The sequence below is a fragment of the Panthera uncia genome (assembly GCF_023721935.1).
Source record: "Panthera uncia isolate 11264 chromosome C1 unlocalized genomic scaffold, Puncia_PCG_1.0 HiC_scaffold_4, whole genome shotgun sequence".
Taxonomy (NCBI): Eukaryota; Metazoa; Chordata; class Mammalia; order Carnivora; family Felidae; genus Panthera; species Panthera uncia.
In genome coordinates this window covers 85373687-85380137 of record NW_026057585.1, presented here as the reverse complement: position 1 = coordinate 85380137, position 6451 = coordinate 85373687, and positions in this window count along the sequence as shown.

Below are 6451 nucleotides of genomic sequence, written 5' to 3'. Positions count from 1 at the left end.
AAAGTAGATTCGAACCCAGAACTGTCTGCCTCCAAAATCTGTGCTCTTTCTAGAAGCTCCCACTTTGGTAAAACAGGCAGGCAAAGATAAGCCAAAGGTGCTGGTGGTCCAGGCCCACTGCCAAGGTAGGGATTCAGGTGGAAGGTGTGACTGGAAGTCAGAGGTGGGAGAGCTCTCTTGCCATTGAGCTGCTCCCAGAAATTTCTCTGAGGCTTGAGGTGTAGGAGTTGAGAAACTTTGAGGTCATCCTGGGCCAAGTGTTTTGGGGGGGTTGGAGCCATGGTCAGGGGATTAGCAACCTTATACTGTCACCTCGCTTACATTCATTCTGCTCTTGAAGGTAAGCAAGGACCAAAGCATGGGGAAGTCAGGGGGAAGGGGTTCTGGCCTCATGAGCCTGCTGTGGTCTGTCTACTGCCTCCCACCTCAACAAGACTGGGGAGCATGAACTGGCATTTACCCTGGCATCAGGATTTACCACATAACTCCCTCCTACCCAGAGCCTGAAGCCCAGCCTGAGATCCTGGAACAGCAGACACTCAGCAAATATCTTTTTCCTTGTGAGAGAGGTGGGAGCCCTCTGCCCCAGTAGGCCAGTTTATTAGTTTTTTTTTTCTTTTTTTTAACGTTTATTTATTTTTGAGACAGAGAGAGACAGAGCATGAATGGGGGAGGGGCAGAGAGAGAGGGAGACACAGAATCCGAAGCAGGCTCCAGGCTCTGAGCCATCAGCCCAGAGCCCGACGCGGGGCTCGAACTCACGGACCGCGAGATCGTGACCTGAGCTGAAGTCGGACGTTTAACCGACTGAGCCACCCAGGCGCCCCTATTAGTCTTTTAAAAAACATTTATTGCAACAAGTAAGAGCCTTATTATAAAACAAGGATACATTTCACATAGAAACTTGCAAATAATTATAGCCATCATTTATCGAGGATATATTATGGGCCAGCATAACTTATCAAGTCTATAAAGCTGAGCTCTGTCACTTGCTAGCTGGCTGTTCCTGCTCAAGCTACTTCACTGAACCTCAGTTTCCATATCTGTAAAATAGAGATACTAACAGAACCCACCTCATAGGATTCTTGTGCAAATGAAATCTCATACCATTGTCACATTCCTGATTTTAAAAAGGTGTTTTCTAGAAACAAAGTTAGGAAAACAAAACAAGAGAGTCTAAGCTCACCTCATAGTTATTTTTTGGACTTAGAATTCACTATCCCTCACCTTGGATGGTTCTGGAAATCTTTCTGAGGTCTCCAGGCTCATATAAGACTCAGGTGTGGGAGGATATTGGAGGCCATTCTGTCTGGCTTCCAAGGATTCCCTCTGGATTTCTGGGGTGGGGGCCACTCTGCCTCTTCTTCATTCCGTCCCCGGGTGGGTGTTCACTATTTGACAACAGTGGACAGATCCTGGACTGACAGGAGGGAGGCCCAGAACAACGTTGTCTCTGGGCCTATTTTCCCACCTGTAAGATGAGGAAGTAGACCCCAGACTTGGTATTAGATGGTCGTGGAAGTCTCTCTCCTTGAGAATGGACAGAGTCCTCTTTGCTTTTAGATCATTTCCTGAAAGACCCTTATCAATTATGACTCCTTTGGGGTTAAAGAGTTTATTGGGTCCTAGCAGCTGAGGAGGGAAAAGTAAATAATAAAGGAGAGAGAAGTCCTCCAAGTCCATACATTCCTTCCGAATAAAACCCTGGCCATCTCTCCCACCTTCCCCTCTCCCCCACCCATATCAAGGCTGCCTTGAGTCAAGCACCCACCATCTCTAGTTTAGCCTGGCGTTTAAAGGGCCTTCAGATTATGAGTTCTGCCCTCCACGCTTCTCAGTGTTCCAGAAACTATCATGCTCTGTCCTGTGTTCAATGAGAACACATACTTTTGCCTTTTTCCCCTGGGAAAACCCACCTTGATCTTTCAAGAACTAGCTCCAGTGTCCCCTCCTCCATGAATACCCCCATTCCTCCCAACCAGAATCACACTATGCATTCTAATAGTCCTGCTGCTATTACAGCATTTCCTGTTCAGTTTTGTGATTATTACGGTATTTGTCTCCCTCTATGAAGTCCTCAACTCAAGGGACCCTCACTCATTCATCTTGCCTGCCACACGGTAGGTGTCAATAAATTGCCTGAAATGGATGGATAGGCAGATGGGTGGATGGATGGGCGGGTTGAGGAAGATTTACCTTAGAGTGCTCTGTGGTGTTATTGGATCACACCCCTCTCTCAGTGGGGATGAAGGATGCAGGACAGACCATATTGTAATATGTGCTGCAACCCCCTCCCTCTTCCTCCCAAGGCTCAGACCCCAGTGATGGGTAGTTGAGAGCTCCTCCCACTTCCCTCCGGACCCCTCCCCCCCCAGGGCCTCAAGACTCCTGCTCCCTCCCTTTCCTGGCTTTCTCCCAGGGGTCTCCACTCTCAGTTCTTTTTTCTTTCTTTGTAGCCAGGGTTAGAGGCCCCTAAGGCCCACTCAGGTTTTTCTAAGGCTTGCAACATGAGGCTTAAAACCACAGAAGGGAAGTGAAAGGGGTTTTCTTTTACTACCTGCCATGCAAATACGGCACAAAATAGACTAAGCAAGGGCGAGTGGGTGAGGCTATGGCTGGGCTTGAGCCAACCACTAAGTCCTCTAGGAGGGAGAGGGGCGGGAAATCAAGACTTCAACAGTAACTTCTGGGGAAGCCCCAGAGGTTACATACATGGCTGTGGTATTCAAGTTCAAATGGGGTTGGCTCCACCATTTGCCACGTTGTACAGGTCACTTAATATCTAAGTCTCAGTTTCTTCATCAGAAAATGGGGATATTTATAAAACCTATTGTAGAGCCCCACTGAAAGAATAAAGTAAGAGAATGCATAAAGAATAGAGCACCAGTGCACCTGGGTGGCTCAGTCGGTTAAGTGCCAGACTTCAGCTCAGGTCATGATCTCGTGGTTCGTGGGTTCAAGCCCCACTTCAGGCTCTGTGCTGACAGCTCAGAGCCTGGAGCCTGCTTCGAATTCTGTATCTACCCCTTTCTGCGCCCCTCCCCCACTCAAGCTCGTGTGCTCTCTCTCTCTCTCTCTCAAAAATAAATAAACATTACAAATAAAAATTAAAAAAAAAATAGAATAGAGCACAATCTAAGCAGTTTTGTGATTTATCTCATTCTCCACCCCATGCTGGAACTTCATGGCCATCCCCACCCGGAATCCCTTCTGTTACAGTTTTAGTCACCTGCTTGTCCCTCAACTAGCCCTCCTCCCATCCATCCTAGATTGATACTGTGAAAATTAATAAAGGGAAGCCTCATTAAAATGGGCCGGGAGGCCAGAAGGGGGAGCTCTCATGCCATCTCACTCAAGGCCAATTTCAGGAAGAATTGTCAATTATGGACCCCAACAGAAGAATTGTCAATATGAAAGAACCATGAATTATAGGCCTCAACAGGAAGAGATGTACATTGCATCTCCTACAAGAAGTCAACTAGCAACTCAGCCAATGAGAAACTGTCATCACCTTGATCTCATGCTTTTCTCTATTGGACTTTTGTTCAAAACAACTCTACCCAACTTCCTCCTTCTTCATAAAATAACATTTCTCTCCTTTGCTTGTTGGACTAGCCTATGGTATTTGCTGTAGGTTGCTTGTCCTAAAATGTAATTCTCTAGTATCCCAAATAAACCCATTTTTGCTAGTAGAATAACTGATAGTTTTATTTCGCGGTTGACATTACTTGGTGTCAGAAGTGGGATGCAGAGATGACCCTATCCCCCCCTCCCCACCCCACCCCACCGCCCCAACAACTCTGAGGCTGGTGAGCAAACAGGTGCTAGTACCTACCAGGACCATTGAGCTCACTGCTTTCTCACTGACACTGGAGCTTGCAGGTAACTCTCTGTTGGATTTCAAGCTCCACTCATTATTGTGTTTTAAGCTCTCTAGGCTTTATTCAGGATCTGTTTTAAGGATTTGTCCTTTCTTAGAGTACTTGTTTGGCTTTTGGTTTGACTGCTTTTTGAAACTATTCCCATTGGAACTAGACTGTTTAGGATATATATTTTTTCCCCTCTAGAAAAGCCTGTATCAAATGAGATCCCAGGAATCAAAATGCTTTGAGAATGTGTCCCTCCTTTCTGGCACACCAGCTGGTTTTATGCTTAAAAATTTCAGTCCCTTTTCATGTGCATTTCAAACTAAATGGATCACTTAACCAAAAGTAATTTAGAACATGAATGCTCATTATGGGGAACTTTCGATATCTTCAAACTTACTTTTCTCAAAATTGAATTGAACAACCGTGGATCTAAAATTGTCAAAACTGAATGGGATGCCTCTTTTGATGTTTTAAAGCTTCCAAGTGTTATGAGGAATCTAAAATTGCCTCTCTGCAAAATACAATTTCTAGACCGAGGCAAAAAATTAAAGACAAAGGACTTATGAGGCCTCTCTTTTCCCTCTCCCATTTTCTTTGTTTCCAGACACATGACCCCTTTAAAGTCAAGTCATCTGAGGATTTAAAAAATAATAATAAAAAGAAAGTCTTCTGAGGATTCAATAACCCCCAAAAGTCTTCTGTTCCCCGGATGAAGGCTGAATTGTGAGCCATAGTTAAAGAGTTTCCTATGAAACTGACTGAAGACCCTCACAGGATTGCTGAAGAGTTACTAGCTATTCAAATTCACCAGACCAGTTTCTCAGATTTGTTGGTGAGGACCAGTCCAAACCTTGGATAAAGCTTGCCTGATTGGAACATCATGAACAGGATTTTTTTTTTTAATTTTTTTTTTAACCTTTATTTATTTTTGAGACAGAGAGAGACAGAGCATGAACGGGGGAGGGTCAGAGAGAGAGGGAGACACAGAATCCGAAACAGGCTCCAGGCTCTGAGCCATCAGCACAGAGCCCGATGTGGGGCTTGAACTCACGAACCGCGAGATCATGACCTGAGCCGAAGTCGGATGCTTAACCGACTGAGCCACCCAGGCGCCCCCATGAACAGGATTTTAAAACCAAGCCCCTAACTCATGGCAAAATGCTGGAACACTTGCCAAAAAGTTCAACCGAGCAATTGCAATAGTTTTTCCTAAACCTGTCATGGGAACAAAATTCAGGCTTGCACACAAAAATCTGATGAACCTGTTCATGACTGTTATAATTAACTTCAGATTGTTTCCAAAGAAAATTCTGGTCTTCCTTGAGATGTTAGATTCTCTTGGGGAGACCTTCAAATTTATTAATGGGCTAAGCCAGGATCTTTCTCTTTTAGTTAAAAGGACCAGGATGGAATGGGAAACTATGTCTACTCCAGATTTAACTGAGTTGGCAAACCACCTCACTTGTACCCTAGATGAGTCACCTAAAAGAAAGACCATTAAGGGGCACCTGGGTGGCTCAGTTGGTTAAGCATCCAACTTCAGCTCAGGTCATGATCTCACAGCTCATGAGTTCGAGCCCCACACAATTGTGCCTCCACCCTCAGGGCCAGTTGAACATGGCACTAATAAACCTCAACTGGCAAAGATTGTAGAAACCCTCCAAATACCTTGGCCTGACACATTGCCATTGTTCCTTCTAAATCTCAGATCCGCCCCCTGGATAGTCACAGGACATCCAATGCACTTGGCCCCTGCCTCCTTTGACCCACATTTAATAGAAGGAGATATACCTCAATATTGCGAAGGCCTAATTGCTTCCGTTAAAAGTAACCACACTTCGGTAGGGGGCGTTTGGGTGGCCCAGTCGGTTAAGGATCCGACTTTGGCTCAGGTCATGATCTCACAGTTCGTGAGCCCAGCATCAGGCCCTCTGCTGTCAGCATGGAGCCCACTTTGGATCCTCTGTCCCCCTCTCTTTCTGCACCTTCCCCACTGACTCTCTCAAAAGTAAATAGACATTTAAAACACACACACACACACACACACACACACACACACTGAGGGACGCCTGGGTGGCTCAGTTAAGTGTCTGGCTTTGGCTCAGGTCATGACCTCACGGTTTGTGAGTTCAAGCCCCGCATCGGGCTCTGTGCTGACAGCTCAGAGCCTGGAGCCTGCTTCGGATTCTGTGTCTCCCCCTCTCTCTGCCCCTCCCATGCGCATGCTCTGTCTCTCTCTCTCAATAATAAATAAACGTTAAAAAAAATTAAAACAAAAAACACATTTGAAGTTGTGCTGTTTTGCAAAAAGTTCACCAACTGGAGCTTTATGTTCATACCTGCACTGTATCTTTGCAAATGCACTCAGTTAATTCTTTCAATGGGCTCTTGCAGAGTATTCACTGTTCTGCTTTTGTGGCCAAGTTAAGCAGGCATTTCCAGGAGGCATACGGGACTCGGGGTTTTGCCTCCACAGGGAGAACTTTTCTTCCCTAAGTTGGAATACGTGCCAATATTTTCAGTTGGCTACTTTCAGAGCAAGGGTCCTCCTGGTTTGGAACCACCATACGATTTGGAATTGT